Genomic DNA, 15,192 nt, shown 5'->3' on the forward strand with positions numbered 1-15,192 from the left:
GTTTCCTGGGCGAGTCGAAACTCCTAGGAGACCGCGAAGGTCTAACAGGAGGACACACAGACAAAGTAGTGTGTGTATCGGGACCCAGGGGAAGGAGCAGTGACCCCATAGGAGGCTGAAGCAGACCTACCAGCTAGTGTTGGAGGGTCTCCTGCAGAGGTGGGGGTGTTGGCTGTGGCTCACCGCGGGTACAAGGACACTGGCAGCAGAAGTTCTGGGAAGTACTCCTTGGTGTGAGCCCTCCCAGAGTCTGCCATTAGCCCCAACAAAGAGACTGCAGACACCAGGGCTGGGTTGCCTCAGGCCAAACAACCAACAGGGAGAGAACTCAGCCCCACCCATTAGCACACAAGCAGATTAAAGTTTTACTGAGCTCTGCCCACCAGAGCAACAGCCAGCTCTAGCCACCACCAGTCCCTCCCATCAGGAAGCTTGCACAAGCCTCTTAGGTAGCCTCATCCACCAGAGGGCAGACAGCAGAAGCAAGAAGAACTACAATCCTGGAGCCTGTGGAACAAAAACCACATTCACAGAAAGATAGACAAGATGAAAAGGCAGAGGGCTATGTACAGATGAAGGAACAAGATAAAGCCCCAGAAAAACAACTAAATGAAGTGGAGATAGGCAGCCTTCCAGAAAAGAATTCACAATAATGATAGTAAAGATGATCCAGGACCTTGGAAAAAGAATGGACGCAAAGATCTAGAAGATGCAAGAAATGTTTAACAAAGACCTAGAAGAATTAAAGAACAACAAACACCTAGAAAAATTAAAGAACAAACAAACAGGAATGAACAACACAGTAACGGAAATGAAAACTACACCAGAAGGAATCAATAGTAGAATAACTGAGGCAGAAGAACGGATAAGTGACCTGGAAGACAGAATGGTGGAAATCACTGCCACAGAAAAGGATAAAGAAAAAAGAATGAAAATAAATGAAGACAGCCTAAGAGACCTCTGGGACAACATTAAATGCATGAACATTCACATTATAGGGGTCCCAGAAGGAGAAGAGAGAGAGAAAGGAACTGAGAAAATATGTGAAGAGATTATAGTCGAAAACTTCCCTAACATGGGAAAGGAAATAGCCGCCCAAGTCCAGGAAGCACAGAGAGCCCCAGGCAGGATAAAGCCAAGGAGAAACACGCCGAGACACATAGTAACCAAACTGACGAAAATTAAAGACAAAGAAAAATTATTAAAAGCAACAGGGGAAAAACGACAAAAGCATACAAGGGAACTCCCATAAGGTTAACAGCTGATTTCTCAGCAGAAACTCTACAAGCCAGAAGGGAGTGGCACGATATATGTAAAGTGATGAAAGGGAAGAACCTACAACCAAGAATACTCTACCCAGCAAGGATCGCATTCATATTCGGCAGAGAAATCAAAAGTTTTACAGACAAGCAAGAGTTAAGAGAATTCAGCACCACCAAACCAGCTTTACAACAAATGCTTAAGGAACTTCTCTAAGTGGGAAACACAAGAGAACAAAAGGACCTACAAAAACAAACCCAAAACAATTAAGGTAATGGTAATAGGAACATACGTATTGATAACTACCTTAAATGTAAATGGATTAAATGCTCCAAGCGAAAGACACAGACTGGCTGAATGGATACAAAAACAAGACCCATACATATGCTGTCTACAAGAGACCCACTTCAGACCTAGGGACACATACAGACTGAAAGTGAGGGGATGGAAAAAGATATTCCATGCAAATGGAAATCAAAAGAAAGCTGGAAGGGCTTCCCTGGTGGTGTAATGGTTAAGAATTCGCCTGCCAATGCAGGGGACAGGGGTTCAAACCCTGGTCCGGGAAGATCCCACATGCCGTGGAGCAGCTAAGCCTGTGTGCCACAACTACTGAGCCCACGAGCCACAACTACTGAGCCTGCAAGCCACAACTACTGAGCCCACGTGCCATAACTACTGAAGCCCGCACACATGAGCCTGCGCTGCACAAGAGAAGCCACTGCAACGAGAAGCCCACGCACCACAATGAAGAGTAGCCCCTACTCGCCGCAACTAGAGAAAGTCCGCACACAGCAACAAAGACCCAATGCAGCCAAAAATAAATAAATAAATAAATAACTTTATTAAAAAAAAAAGAAAGCTGGAGTAGCAATTCTCATATCAGACAAAATAGACTTTAAAATAAAGACTATTACAAAAACCCAAGAAGGACACTACATAATGATCAAGGGATCAATCCAAGAAGAAGATATAACAATTGTAAATATTTATGCACCCAATATAGGAGCACCTCAATATTTAAGGCAAATGCTAACAGCCATAAAAGGGGAAATCAACAGTAACACAATCATAGTAGGGGACTTTAACACCTCACTTTCACCAATGGACAGATTGTCCAAAATGAAAATAAATAAGGAAACACAAGCTTTAAATGACACATTAAACAAGATGGACTTAATTGATATTTATAGGACATTCCATCTAAAAACAACAGAATATACTTTCTTCTCAAGTATTCATGGAACATTCTCCAGGATAGACCATATCTTGGGTCACAAATCAAGCCTTGGTAAATTTAAGAAAATTGAAATTGAATCCAGTATCTTTTCTGACCACAATGCTATGAGACTAGATATCAATTACAGGAAAAAAACTGTAAACAATACAAACAGATGGAGGCTAAACAATAAGCTACTAAATAACCAAGAGATCACTGAAGAAATCAAAGAGAAAATCAAAAAATACCTAGAAACAAATGAAAATGAAAACACGAAGACCCAAAACCTGTGGGATGCAGCAAAAGCAGTTCAAGAGGGAAGTTTATAGCAATACAATCCTACCTCAGGAAACAAGAAAACTCTCAAATAAACAACCTAACCTTACACCTAAAGCAATTAGGGAAAGAAGAACAAAAAAACCCCGAAGTTAGCAGAAGGAAAGAAATCATAAAGATCAGATCAGAAATAAATGAAAAAGAAATGAAGGAAACAATAGCAAAGATCAATAAAAGTAAAAGCTGGTTCTTTGAGAAGAAAAACAAAATTGATAAACCATTAGCCAGACTCATCAAGAAAAAAAGGGAGAAGACTCAAATCAACAGAATTAGAAATGAAAAAGGAGAAGTAACAACTGACACTGCAGAAATAGAAAGGATCATGAGAGATTACTACAAGCAACTATATGTCAATAAAATGGACAACCTGGAAGAAATGGACAAATACTTAGAAAAACACAACCTTCCAAGACTGAACCTTGAAAAAATAGAAAATATAAACAGACCAATCACTAGTAATGAAATTGAAACTGTGATTAAGAATCTTCCAACAAACAAAAGCCCAGGACCAGATGGCTTCACAGGCAAATTCTATCAAACATTTAGAGAAGAGCTAACACCCATCCTTCTCAAACTCTTCCAGAATATAGCAGAGGTAGGAACACTCCTAAACTCATTCTATGAGGCCACCATCACCCTGATACCAAAACCAGACAAAGATGTCACAAAAAAAGAAAACTACAGGTCAATATCTCTGATGAACAGAGATGCAAAAATCCTCAACAAAATACTAGGAAACAGAATACAACAGCACATTAAAAGGATCATACACCACGATCAAGTGGGGTTTACCCCAGGGATGCAAGGATTCTTCAATATATGCAAATCAATCAATGTGATGCACCATATTAACAAACTGAAGGATTAAAAACCATATGATCGTCTCAATAGATGCAGAAAAAGCTTTGGACAAAATTCAACACCGATTTATGATTAAAAACTCTCCAGAAAGTAGGCATAGAGGGAATCTACCTCAACATAATAAAGCCCATATGTGACAAACCCACAGCCAACGTCATTCTCAATGGTGAAAAACTGAAACCATTTCTTCTAAGATCAGGAACAAGACAAGGTTGGCCACCCTCACCACTATTATTCAACATAGTTTTGGAAGTTTTAGCCATAGCAGTCAGAGAAGAAAAAGAAATAAAAGGAATCCAAATTGGAAAAGAGGAAGTAAAACTGTCACTGTTTGCAGATGACATGATACTATACATAGAAAATCCTAAAGGTGCCACCAGAAAACTACTAGAGCTAATCAATGAATTTGGTAGAGTAGCAGGATACAAAATAATGCACAGAAATCTCTTGCATTCCTATACACTAACAATGAAAGATCAGAATGTAAATTAAGGAAACAATCCTATTCACCATTGCAACAAAAAGAATAAAATACCTAGGAATAACCCTACCTAAGGAGGTAAAAGACCTGTACTCAGAAAACTATAAGACACTGATGAAAGAAATCAAAGGTGACACAAACAGATGGAGAGAGATACCATGTTCTTGGATTGGAAGAATCAATATTGTGAAAATGACTATACTACCCAAAGCAGTCTACAGGTTCAATGCAATCCCTATTAAATTATCAATGGCATTTTTTACAGAACTAGAACAAAAAAATCTTATAATTTGTATGGAGACACAAAAGGCACCAATTAGCCAAAGCAATCTTGAAGAAAAAAAAATGGAGCTGGAGGAATCAGACTCCCTGACTTCAGACTATACTACAAAGCTACAGTAATCAAGACAGTATGGTACTGGCACAAAAACAGAAATATAGATCAATGGAACAGGATAGAAAACCCAGAGATAAACACATGCACCTATGGTCAACTCATCTATGACAATGGAGGCAAGGATATACAATGGAGAAAAGACAGTCTCTTCAATGAGTGATGCTGGGAAAAAGGGACAGCTGCATGTAAAAGAATGAAATTAGAACACTCCGTAACACCATACACAAAGATAAACCCAAAATCGATTACAGACCTAAATGTGAGACCAGGCACTATAAAACTCTTAGAGGAAAACATAGGAAGGAAGAACACTCTTTGACACAAATTGCAGCAAGATCTTTTTTGACCCACCTCCTAGAGTAACAGAAATAAAAACAAAAATAAACAAATGGGACCTAATGAAACTTAAAAGCTTTTGCACAGCCAAGGAAACCATAAACAAGACAAAAAGACAACCCTCAGAATGGGAGAAAATATTTGCAAGCGAATCAACAGACAAATGATTTATCTCCAAAATATATAAACAGCTCATGCAGCTCAATATCAAAAAAACAAACAACCCAATCAGAAAATGGGCAGAAGACCTAAATAGACAGATGGCCAAGAGGCACATGAAAAGCTGCTCAACATCACTAATTACTAGAGAAATGCAAATCAAAATTACAATGAGGTATCATCATCTCACACTGGTTAGCTGGGCATCATCATAAAATTACAAACAATAAATGCTGGAGAGGGTGTGGAGAAAAGAGAACCCTCTTGCACCATTGGTGGGAATGTAAATTGATAGAGCCATTAAGGAGAACAGTATGGAGGTTCCTTAAAAAAATAAAAATAAAATTACCATATGACCCAGCAATCCCACTACTGGACATATACCCAGCAAAAACCATGATTCAAAAAGACACAGGCACCCCAATGTTCACTGCAGCACTATTTATGGTAGCCAGGTCACGGAAGAAACCTAAATGCCCATCGACAGATGAATGGGTAAAGAAGATGTGGTACATATATACAACGGAATATTACTCAGCCATAAAAAGGAACGAAATTGGGTCACTTGTAGAGATGTGGATGGACCTAGAGACTGTCATACAGAGTGAAGTAAGTCAGAAAGAGAAAGACAAATATCGCATATTAATGCATATATGTGGAATCTAGAAAAATGGTACAGGTGAACTGGTTTGCAGGGCAGAAATAGAGACACAGATGTAGAGGACAAACGTATGGACACCAAGGGGGGAAGTCGGGGGGGGATGAATTGGGAGATTGGGATTGACATATGTACACTAATATGCATAAAATGGATAACTAAAGGGCTTCCCTGGTGGCGCAGTGGTTGAGAGTCCGCCTGCCGAGGCAGGGGACGCGGGTTCGTGCCCCAGTCCGGGAAGATCCCACATGCAGCAGAGCGGCTAGGCCCGTGAGCCGTGGCCGCTGAGCCTGCGCATCCGGAGCCTGTGCTCCACGACGGGAGAGGCCACAACAGTGAAAGGCCCACGTACCAAAAAAAAAAAAAAAAAAGAAAAACCAAAAAAAAAAAACCCCAAACTACTTCTGCAGTTTTCAAAAACAACAAGCATAATTTCTTGGACCCACTTCCTTCCCCACTCTTGTCCTATTTCTCTCCTTCCATCACAGGAAATGTCCTCTTGTCTGTAATTCCCCTCCCTTCTGCCCTCATGCCTCTGAGGAAGCTACCATTGCCAAGGTCGCCGTGACCTTCCTGCTGCTACACGAGGTTCCTCAGGTTTCCACCGGTCTTCTGGCTCTGACCTCCATTGCTATGCTGCAGACCCCATGATTGTATCTCCAGCCCCCATCTCTCCCCTGGACCGCAGATGCGTGTATCCAAGTGTCCACTAGGCATCTCTACAAGGATGTGAAACAAGCGCCTTGGGGCCATACGTGTAACACGAAGCTCCTGACCACCCTGTCAACTACAAATTGGTACTTGCCAGGGGCACTTGCCATCTCCCTCTACAAGGATTAGATCATGTGCTGCTGCAGCTGCTGACTTTCAACATCCCCTGAAAGGAGTTCAGGGTGGAGAGCAGAAATGAGGCGCTCGGTGCTCTGAGAAAAACTGGCAGAACAGGGCTTCAGAGAGTTAAATATTTTCAGGAGAAGATTTAGTGAGCCTAATTTTTGTATTTCCTCATATCTAGAAAAACACTGAAGTCCTTCATGGTGACGATTGTTCCTCGTGACTAACAGAAACCTTCTGGAAAAAAATATGTGTTTGATTGCATGGACTCCCTCTTTGCCAAAATCACGTACATACTGACCTTCCCCTGACCTCTTCGGTGCAGTTTCTCAGAGCTATCTGAAACGCCGTCCCCCCGGGCCACAGTCCTCCTGTTGCCCCAAATAAAACTTAACTCTCACTCTCACGTTGTGCATTTTTTTAAGTCGACAACTCCCACTGCAGCCCTGTTCTTCCATGGCCACCCCGTCATGAGGCCATCTTCAGAAGCCACCAGAGTCCCACGCTTCTTTTTTTTTTTTTTATTTTTGCGGTACGCGGGCCTCTCACTGTTGTGGCCTCTCCTGTTGCGGAGCACAGGCTCCGGACGCGCAGGCTCAGCGGCCATGGCTCACAGGCCCAGCTGCTCCGCGGCACGTGGGATCTTCCCCGACCGGGGCACGAACCCGTGTCCCCTGCATCGGCAGGCGGATTCCCAACCACTGCGCCACCGGGGAAGCCCAAGTCCCACGCTTCTTGTGGTGACCTCTGCCTCCTCCTCCCTGGCCCGGCTGCCACCTTCCCTCTCTTAGTCCCCACGACAGCTTTCTGACAGGTCTCCTGGCTTCCACCTTGACCAGGAGCCAGAGCGAAACTTCCGGAACATAAATCAGATCATGTTGTTACTTTGCTCAGACTTTCCAGTGGTTTCCCATTCTACCCAGGGTGAAAGCCCAAATCTCAACAGCGGCCTCAGCCCGGCCCCGCCTGAGCCGCGACCTCTCTGACCTCATCCCCCCCCACCCCCCCACTCACTCCGCCCCAGACGCGGGCTCTGTGGGGTCCCGTGAACCAAGCAGACACTCCAACCTCAGGGCTTTTGCACCTGCCCTTCCTTCTGCCTGAGCTCTCTGACCCCTGACCCGCCGGAGGGACCCCTGACCTTCACCTCTTAATACAAAGGTCACATTCTCACAGAGTCTTCTCTGGACACTTTATCTTAAATTGCAGACCTGTCTTCCCTACACTCCCCTGGTCCCTCCCCTGGCACGTGTCACCTTCTAACACACCTTATGTTTCACCTACTGTCTCATTTGTGACCCCAAGATGCCAGCTCCATGGATGCAGGGAGTTCTGTCGGCTGTGCTCACAGCTATGCCTGGCACGCCTGTGGTAGGGGGAGGGCCTGGGGACTCGGCTTGCACGAGGTGGCAGGGGTGGGGACAGGGCAGCCTTCCTGAGGGTGCAATGCCCGCTCTGTCCAGCGGGGGTGTTCATGGCAGCTATAGGTGCCACTGGCCACACTGTGGGAGGCATCCCCAGGGAGGTCACTTGTCCCACTCCTCACCCTAGCCCGGACTCTGGAAGCTCAGGTCCTTCAGGGTCAGCAGTCAGCTCCTCCGCCCACAGCCGGGCACTGGCCATGCTCTGATGCCCACTTCACGTGGAAAAGAACTGCAGGCCACGAGCAGTGCTTCTGTCTCATTCCTCTTGGGGGGTTGGCACCTTTGCCACCTCACGGCGGGGGGAAGAGGATTGGTGAGGTTTCCCCAAGCCCCGGCTGAGCGTTCAGGACACAGTCCAGGGCCACAGCCAACGTGCCCAGAGCCCACCTCCTTGCCCTGTAGCTGCCGCTGTCCAATCAGGAGCCACTGCATCTGCCTGGCAGCCAACCCCCAAGGAGCTGACGTCCCAGTGGGGATGCTGAGACTCCCAGGCTGCGCTGGGCTCCTGCACCCCTAGGGGAGGAAGGCTGGCACAGCTGCCCACCCCACCTCCACCCTGGACTGTTCAGAAACCATTTGGCAACATGACAGGCTCGGAGGGACGAGGGACGGGAGGGGCGGCTGAGAGGGTGTGGCTCGGGGTCCAAGCTGGGAGTCTGAAGGCTGGGTCCCTCCTGTCTCCTGCACGACCAGCTGGTCTGCGTGTGACCCGGAGCAAACCACCCCGGTTTATACTTGGAGACATAAGCATGGAGCGCTCACAAAGGCCCGTTCATAGTTTCTCATGGGAGCAAAGAGAAGATACGCTCTGAGCCCAAGAGGAAAGATATTGAGTCAATACCAGCTCTCACCCTTTGCAGGCTGAGCTGAGTGATGACAGGGGACCTAAAAGGCTCCATCTGTGGACACCGTCTTCTCTCCAACTTATTATTTTTAAAACTTTAAAACATCAGAAAAATTGTAAAACACCAGAATAGCAACAAGCACCTATATACCCTTCATCCTACTCACTGATAATCTGCGTTTGCCTCATTTGCTTGCATGGCCTCTCCTCCCTCCCCCTCTCCCCTTCACCTTTTCCCCCTCCCTCTCGCACACACTTTTTTTTCTGAAACATTTGACAGTTGCGATCTCATGCACTTCACACCTCAATACTGCAGCAAGCATTTTCTGAGAGTAAGAACTCTACCTTACATAACTACAACACCATGATCATATCTAAGGCAATTAATTCAATACCATCTGATATATAGCCTATATTAAAAATTTCTGCCTTCCTCCCAAAACAAGAAAAACCTCAAATAAACAATCCAGGCTACCACCTAGAAGAATTAGAAAAAGAACAGGGACTTCCCTGGAGGCGCTGTGGTTAAGACTCTGCACTCCCAACGCAGGGGGCCCGGATTCGATCCCTGATCAGGGAACTAGATCCCACATGCATGTCGCAACTAAGAGTTCACATGCCGCAAGTAAGGAGCCCATGAGCCGCAATGAAGGAGCCCGCCTGCCGCAAGTAAGAACCGACTCAACCAAATAAATAAATTTTAAAAAGAAAGAAAGGAAAAGAAGAACAAACAAAACCTAAAGTCAGCAGAAGGAAGGAAATAATAAAGATCAGAGAAGAAATAAAATAGAGATTAAAATTTTCCCATTGATTCCAAAAAGATAGTCTATAGTTTAAAAAAATCCAGAATCCATTCCAAAAATAGATGCTATAGCTTAAAAAAAACCCACCGGAATCCACTCAAGGTTCACCTAACCCAGCACCCCTCAACTAATCTCCTAATCCAGCACCCCACCCCCCTACCGTTTTTTCATTTTTGTTTTTCATGGCATTGGTTTTTTTTTTTTGAAAGCTCAGGCCATTAGTCCTGCTGACTGTCCCACATTTTGCATTTGTCTGACTGCAGCCTGATGGTTAGATCTGGCTAAACCTTTCTGGCGAGGTGTGTCCTTCTGGTGCATCAAACCAGGATGCACACGCGCGTTTGTCCATGACGGGCAAAGCCAGGGCCTGCCACTAGGTTAAGGCAGCTTCCGCCATGGCACGGAGTACTAATTCCTTCCTAATTAACCAGGAACCGCAGGGAGGGCTCTTTGAGGCTGTGTGAGAATGCAGTTCCCCTGCAACCTCTCACTGTGTTTTCTCCACTTTAGTTTTCCCAGAAAGGTCACTATGCAGCCTGTCAGGGCTCCGAGGGCAGAGGACGCGAGAGGGCAGGAGGCCGAGTTTAAATGGGAAGAAAACACAAAAACGGATTCCTGGAGTCTTAGGCTGTCATCAGAGCTGCAGCCCCGGCCAGGTCCTGATGCTCAGACTCTCAGGGACTAACCAAAGGCCCCATGGGGCCTCTATGTGACTCTGGGGCCTGGGATTGGCCCTGAGACTCGGGCTGGCAGTCTTCTGGAAAAGTGGACCCATGACATGATTTTAAACATGGACAAGCACATTTGTACACACAGAGGGAAAGCCCCAGAATAAACCAGATGCACCGTGCAAAATGTCCAGCAGACCACGGTGGGGCGCCCTTGACCAGGACACGCGAGCTCGCTCGCTCGCTCTTTAAGCCTCAGGCTTCTCATCTGCAAAATGGGGGCCTGGCCTACATGAGCCTCAATTTCTCTGTTGGAGCTAAGAATAAATGATTATATTATTCTGGGAGCTAATGTGCCTGGGGGTGTCCAATTCGGATCTGCAAGTGGCGCTCTCTCTCTCTTCCTCTCCCTCTTTCTCCCTCTTTCTCTGATCCCTTCAGCCTCAGCATTAAAGATGGAATCTGTAGCCTCTCAGAGTTGATGAGAGCTGCTGGCACGAGATGGGAAGGATTCAGTGCATCCAGGCGAGAGGAGAAAAGGAATTCACAGCTAAGCCAAGAAACCACAAAGAAAAGTCAGACCGAGCCCACGAGTCCAGGGACACACAGTGACAGGAGATGCTTTCTGAGCGAGCCTGCTTGGAGGACCACCTGTCTGGCTCCTCAGACGTGCTGGTTGGTGAGCTGCCATCTGATTTGCATAGAAGGAGGGTATGAGGGTCTAGGAGATTGAATCATCGGTCCCCATTCCTGGCTCCTTCCGTATCCATGTCCTTTGCTGAGTGACTCTGCCACCTCCCCCCAACATGCACGCATGCATACGACACCCACCCCGCCTCCACACACACACAAACACACTCTTGGGCCAATGTGGAGCGAGCAGAATGACGATATGCCAGCTCCAGCCACAGGAGACTTGCCCTGGAGCCCCTGCCATCATCACGGATGAACCTGCTCCAGACACACCCCCCGCTGGTCCGAAGAGGCCGAGCTCACACGCTAGAGCCACGCGGCCCGGCCCGGGCATCACCATCGACCTGCGACGTGGAGCCAGCAGACCCACGAATGCAGACAAACGAGCCTCTCTGTGGCCTGCCACCAGGACTGTTACGCAGAAGGTGAATGGAGTTTTAACTTCAGCACTGCTGGGAGCCGTTCTGCTGTGTTTTAATATTCAGGGTCATTCTCGTTACATTAAATTATAACTCCAGCGGGAGGCCGGGAGCTACTTCCGGCTACTGGAAAAGGATGCCCCAGCTGTCCCTTTACCGCAGGTTCTGGAGCACAAAACTTGGGTGATGGGAACCTGCATGTAGTGAGAGTTCACGTGAAGCTACCCCTTTGAGCTCGGGAGAGGGTAACTGTTTCTAAATTGAAACCTTGCCGGGTCGACACCCGTTTCCATCTTCTTCTGGGGCTTGGTGGATGACACAATTCCCCCCTCTTTGGGTGACCCAGGAGACCACTCCAGGGGGTGGGGAGGGGTTCAGATCTAGCCCTTGGTTTGCATCGTAACTCTGCCATTTATTGGTGTCTGACCTTGGGCAAATCTCCCAACCTTCCGAAGTGTCAGTTTCTCCACCTGTGAAATGGGAGGGTAACAGGAGTCCCGGAGGAGCTGATGTGCTACCAGGTGGGGGTGTGCGGTGACGACCACGGAGGCTGGAATCCGCTCGTGCCCGGCGCTGGAGGAGGGAAGGTGCTGCCCGAGGCCTGGGAGTGCCTCTCGGAAAGTCCGCGATCACAACTCCTTCCTGAACGTTTGCACCGCGGGCCAAAGGCAGGTGAGGTCACTCTTGCACAGAGGCATCTGCCCCAGAGGCAGCCTGCTCCCAGGCAGTGGTCCTGCCTTCCAGAAAATCACTTTTCAGGGTCCTCAGACTCACTGCAACCTCTCCTTTTCCCATGCTGCCTCTCTCCCCTGCTCTCAGAAGTCTTCTCATCTTCTCCAGCTCCCCAGAAAAAGGCTCATCGCTTACGGAGGTGGCCAGCCATGCACAGGTATGACTCGCTGTCACGGGGGGCCCTCTGGGGCTGCATCCTCATTCTGGATCATCCTGGAAGCTCAAAGCTTCCCGAAGGCTTGGCCCTAGATCGCTGAGGTCTTAAGAACAATGAGACTGTATGAGTCGTCTGCTGCCACCTGACAAGGGGTGGCGGCTTACAGCAACAGATATTACTCACACAGTTTTGGAGTCAGGAATCCGGGACTGACTTGGCTGGGTGGTCTGGCTCAGGGTCTCTCCTGAGGCTGTGGGCAGGATGTCAGCTGAGGCCACCATCTCAGCTCAAGGCTCCTTGTCTTTGCTTTTTGCTGTACCGTGCGTCTTGTGGGATCTTAGTTCCCCAACCAGGGATTGAACCCAGGACCTGGGCAGTGAGACCGTGGAGTACTAGCCACTGGGCTGCCAGGGAATTCCCCTGAAGGCTCCTCTTCTTAGGTGTCTCCTGCACAAGGCTGTGCGCAGTGGGCCTCAGTTCTGTACTCCTTGGGTCTCTCAGGCCGAGGCAATTTGCTTCCCCCAGAGCAAGGGGCGGAGAGAGAGAAGCTGCCGTGTGTTTCTTTATTGGTCACAAAGACCAACCCTAATACGATGGAGTGGGTGAGGACCAAGAGGCGGGGCCGCTGGAGACCACCTTGAAGGTCACTCTGCTGTGACACCAGTTATGGACTGTTCCTCACCTTCACCCCGTCCCCACTTGCCCTGAGACCACAGGGATGTCGGCTCCTCCAGGGCAGGGGCTTTGCCTCTTCTGCTCACTGACGTGTCCCAGCAGCGCCAGGCACATGGCCGGTGCTCCGTGAGCTCTGACTGAGGGACCAGAGGCTTACAGCACGTGGGTGTGACAGGCGTGTGAAGGGCGTTGGGTGATCTCCCCGGAAGCTTCAGGAACCAGGGCTAGGACTTAAGCAGCTGCTTCTCAAACTGATGTTACTTTGCATGTTGCTTCTCGAACCCCGTAAATCCCTTCTACCAAAGCCCTGAGGCATGGCTCTGACTGTGACACGGCATGAAACCACTGCCCTTTATGGGCCCAAAGCCTGTGGGAGCCACGGCGGCCACAGGGTGCCTCAAGAAGAGACAGGAAGAGGTGTAGCTGCTCAAAACCACACACATCCGGAAGGGCGCTTGTGTAACACCCCCTTCCGCTCTCTCCCAGAGGCCAGGAGCTCCGAGACAGGAGCCAACTCTTCTCCTGTGAGTAAGGTGGGTGGCAAAGAGCGAGAGCTGCTGAACCTGCGTGCACTTGGGGAGTCCGTTCTGCCTGTGGAGTCATCTTGGAGGACAAACAGAGAGGCCCAATTGCCGGAAGGGGCTGGAGGCCAACACTCACACTCCCAAACAGTACCACCCAGATCTTGCTCAGATTCAGAGGGAGCTGGGGGCGGGGAGAACGGGCAATCGTTACTGGGGGCTGGGGGTCACGGCCAGGACCCACCCCCCCGCCCCGCCCTGCTGCTCTTGGCCAGTGAGAACCTCAGTCTCTCCTCTAAACTCCTGAGGCCGGAGCCGGCGGGACGAGCGGCACGGGGACCCCTCCCCAACCCAACACTAAAAAGCACGGACCTCACGTGGTCAGACCACGGTGGAAACATCTGGACCAGCCACAGAGCCCACGGCAAGACTGCCCGACAGGGCGTCTGTTCACGCGTCTAACTGATGCCCCATTAAGAATTCTTTATAAAGATCACAGACTGGAAGTTTCAATCTTTTCAAAGCAACCTTCAAGCACCTGTTCCCTGATTACGAACGAGTCAACCAGCACAGAGCCGTGGCTGGACGGCTCAAATTGAACTGATTCCACAGCAAAAAAAAAAATCAAATCCCAACTCTCCCAAAGCAACGGTGGAAGGCCTTTCCCCTGGTACAGCCCACCAAGATCCTCACCAAGGCTTAGGCACCTACTGGCTAGGCGCCTTCCGATCGAGGGGAAGCCTCGCTGTGGCTCCTGGTTACGTCAGGGCTGCGCACGGTGATGGTGGCGGGGGGGAGGGGTGGCCTGCTGGGGTCAGCAGCTGAAGGCCCCCAGTCGTGGGGACAACCACCTCCCCTCCCTGAGAGGAATGGAGGCTTGGCTCACGGGGTGGAGGGGCCTCGTCCCCTGGCCACGGCTCCCCCATCTCCATCTGCATCCCGGTGACCACAGGTGGAAGGGTGTGGTCACCGAAATCTGGCCAGAGGGGCCTCAGTGCTCTACAGACCACGTGAGCTGCAGCGGGTCAGGGCAAGACGCGGGAAACAGAAGCCCGCCCGTGCTCCGGAATCTCCGTAATCTTCCCCGGGGGCCCAGGCCACAGGCTTCCCTGCGGGTCATTCATTCAGCAAACGTTAGAGCTCTCCTGTCCCAGCCCAGGAAGCTCACAGCCTCCTCCCCGTGCGCCGCCCTGGTCTCCCGCGGTGACCACAGCCTGCACCAGTATCCTGCTGGGGCCCAGAGTGGAGAGGACAGCAAGGTCGGGGAGGGAAGCCCCAAGAAGCTGGGCTTTTCCGGGCCGGGAGGGAGCCCCTTAGGCATCAGGGAGCCCCCCCTGCCCCGCCCCCACCCACGTGGTGACCATGGGCCGCCCTTCCTGGACAGAACTGCAGGGTGGGGAAGGGATTCAAGGGGTCCTTGGCCACCCTCCCCCTTGCATGCGGGATCTTAGCTCCCCAACCAAGGATCTGACATGCACCTCTCCCTCATGCCCCATTGGGCATGCCCGCCAGGGAGGTCCTCGTTTTGTTTTCAAGGCGGGGACCCTCACTCCTTCCGCCTGTGAAACTACTTCGCACTCAGAGATGGAACCCAGGCTGGGGGCTCCCGGGAGACAGCGGATGGGCAGGAACCTCTACCAGAGCCTGCTGGGGCCCTGCAGCTGTGCCCTCACCCCCCAGGCTGGACAGCTGTGCCCTCACCCCCCAGGCTGGAC

General features: G+C 49.4%; 1 protein-coding gene across 4 annotated transcripts in view; it reads right to left on the reverse strand.

The window, feature by feature from the left end:
- KCNAB2 (potassium voltage-gated channel subfamily A regulatory beta subunit 2) overlaps window positions 1-15,192 on the reverse strand; it is a 97,573-nt gene that overhangs the window by 58,563 nt on the left and 23,818 nt on the right. Inside the window, exon 1 of one of the 4 annotated variants that reach the window (XM_027110383.1) lies at window positions 14,171-14,261. The exons of the other annotated variants lie outside the window; for them this stretch is intronic. The gene's annotated coding sequence lies outside the window, so the exon portion shown is untranslated. Of the gene's footprint in view, window positions 1-14,170; window positions 14,262-15,192 lie in introns of those variants that run through there. 4 annotated transcript variants of the gene reach the window in all.

This window comes from Aethalodelphis obliquidens, unplaced genomic scaffold (genome assembly GCF_003676395.1).
Source record: "Aethalodelphis obliquidens isolate GAN/ISIS:26980383/991018 unplaced genomic scaffold, ASM367639v1 scaffold9, whole genome shotgun sequence".
Taxonomy (NCBI): Eukaryota; Metazoa; Chordata; class Mammalia; order Artiodactyla; family Delphinidae; genus Aethalodelphis; species Aethalodelphis obliquidens.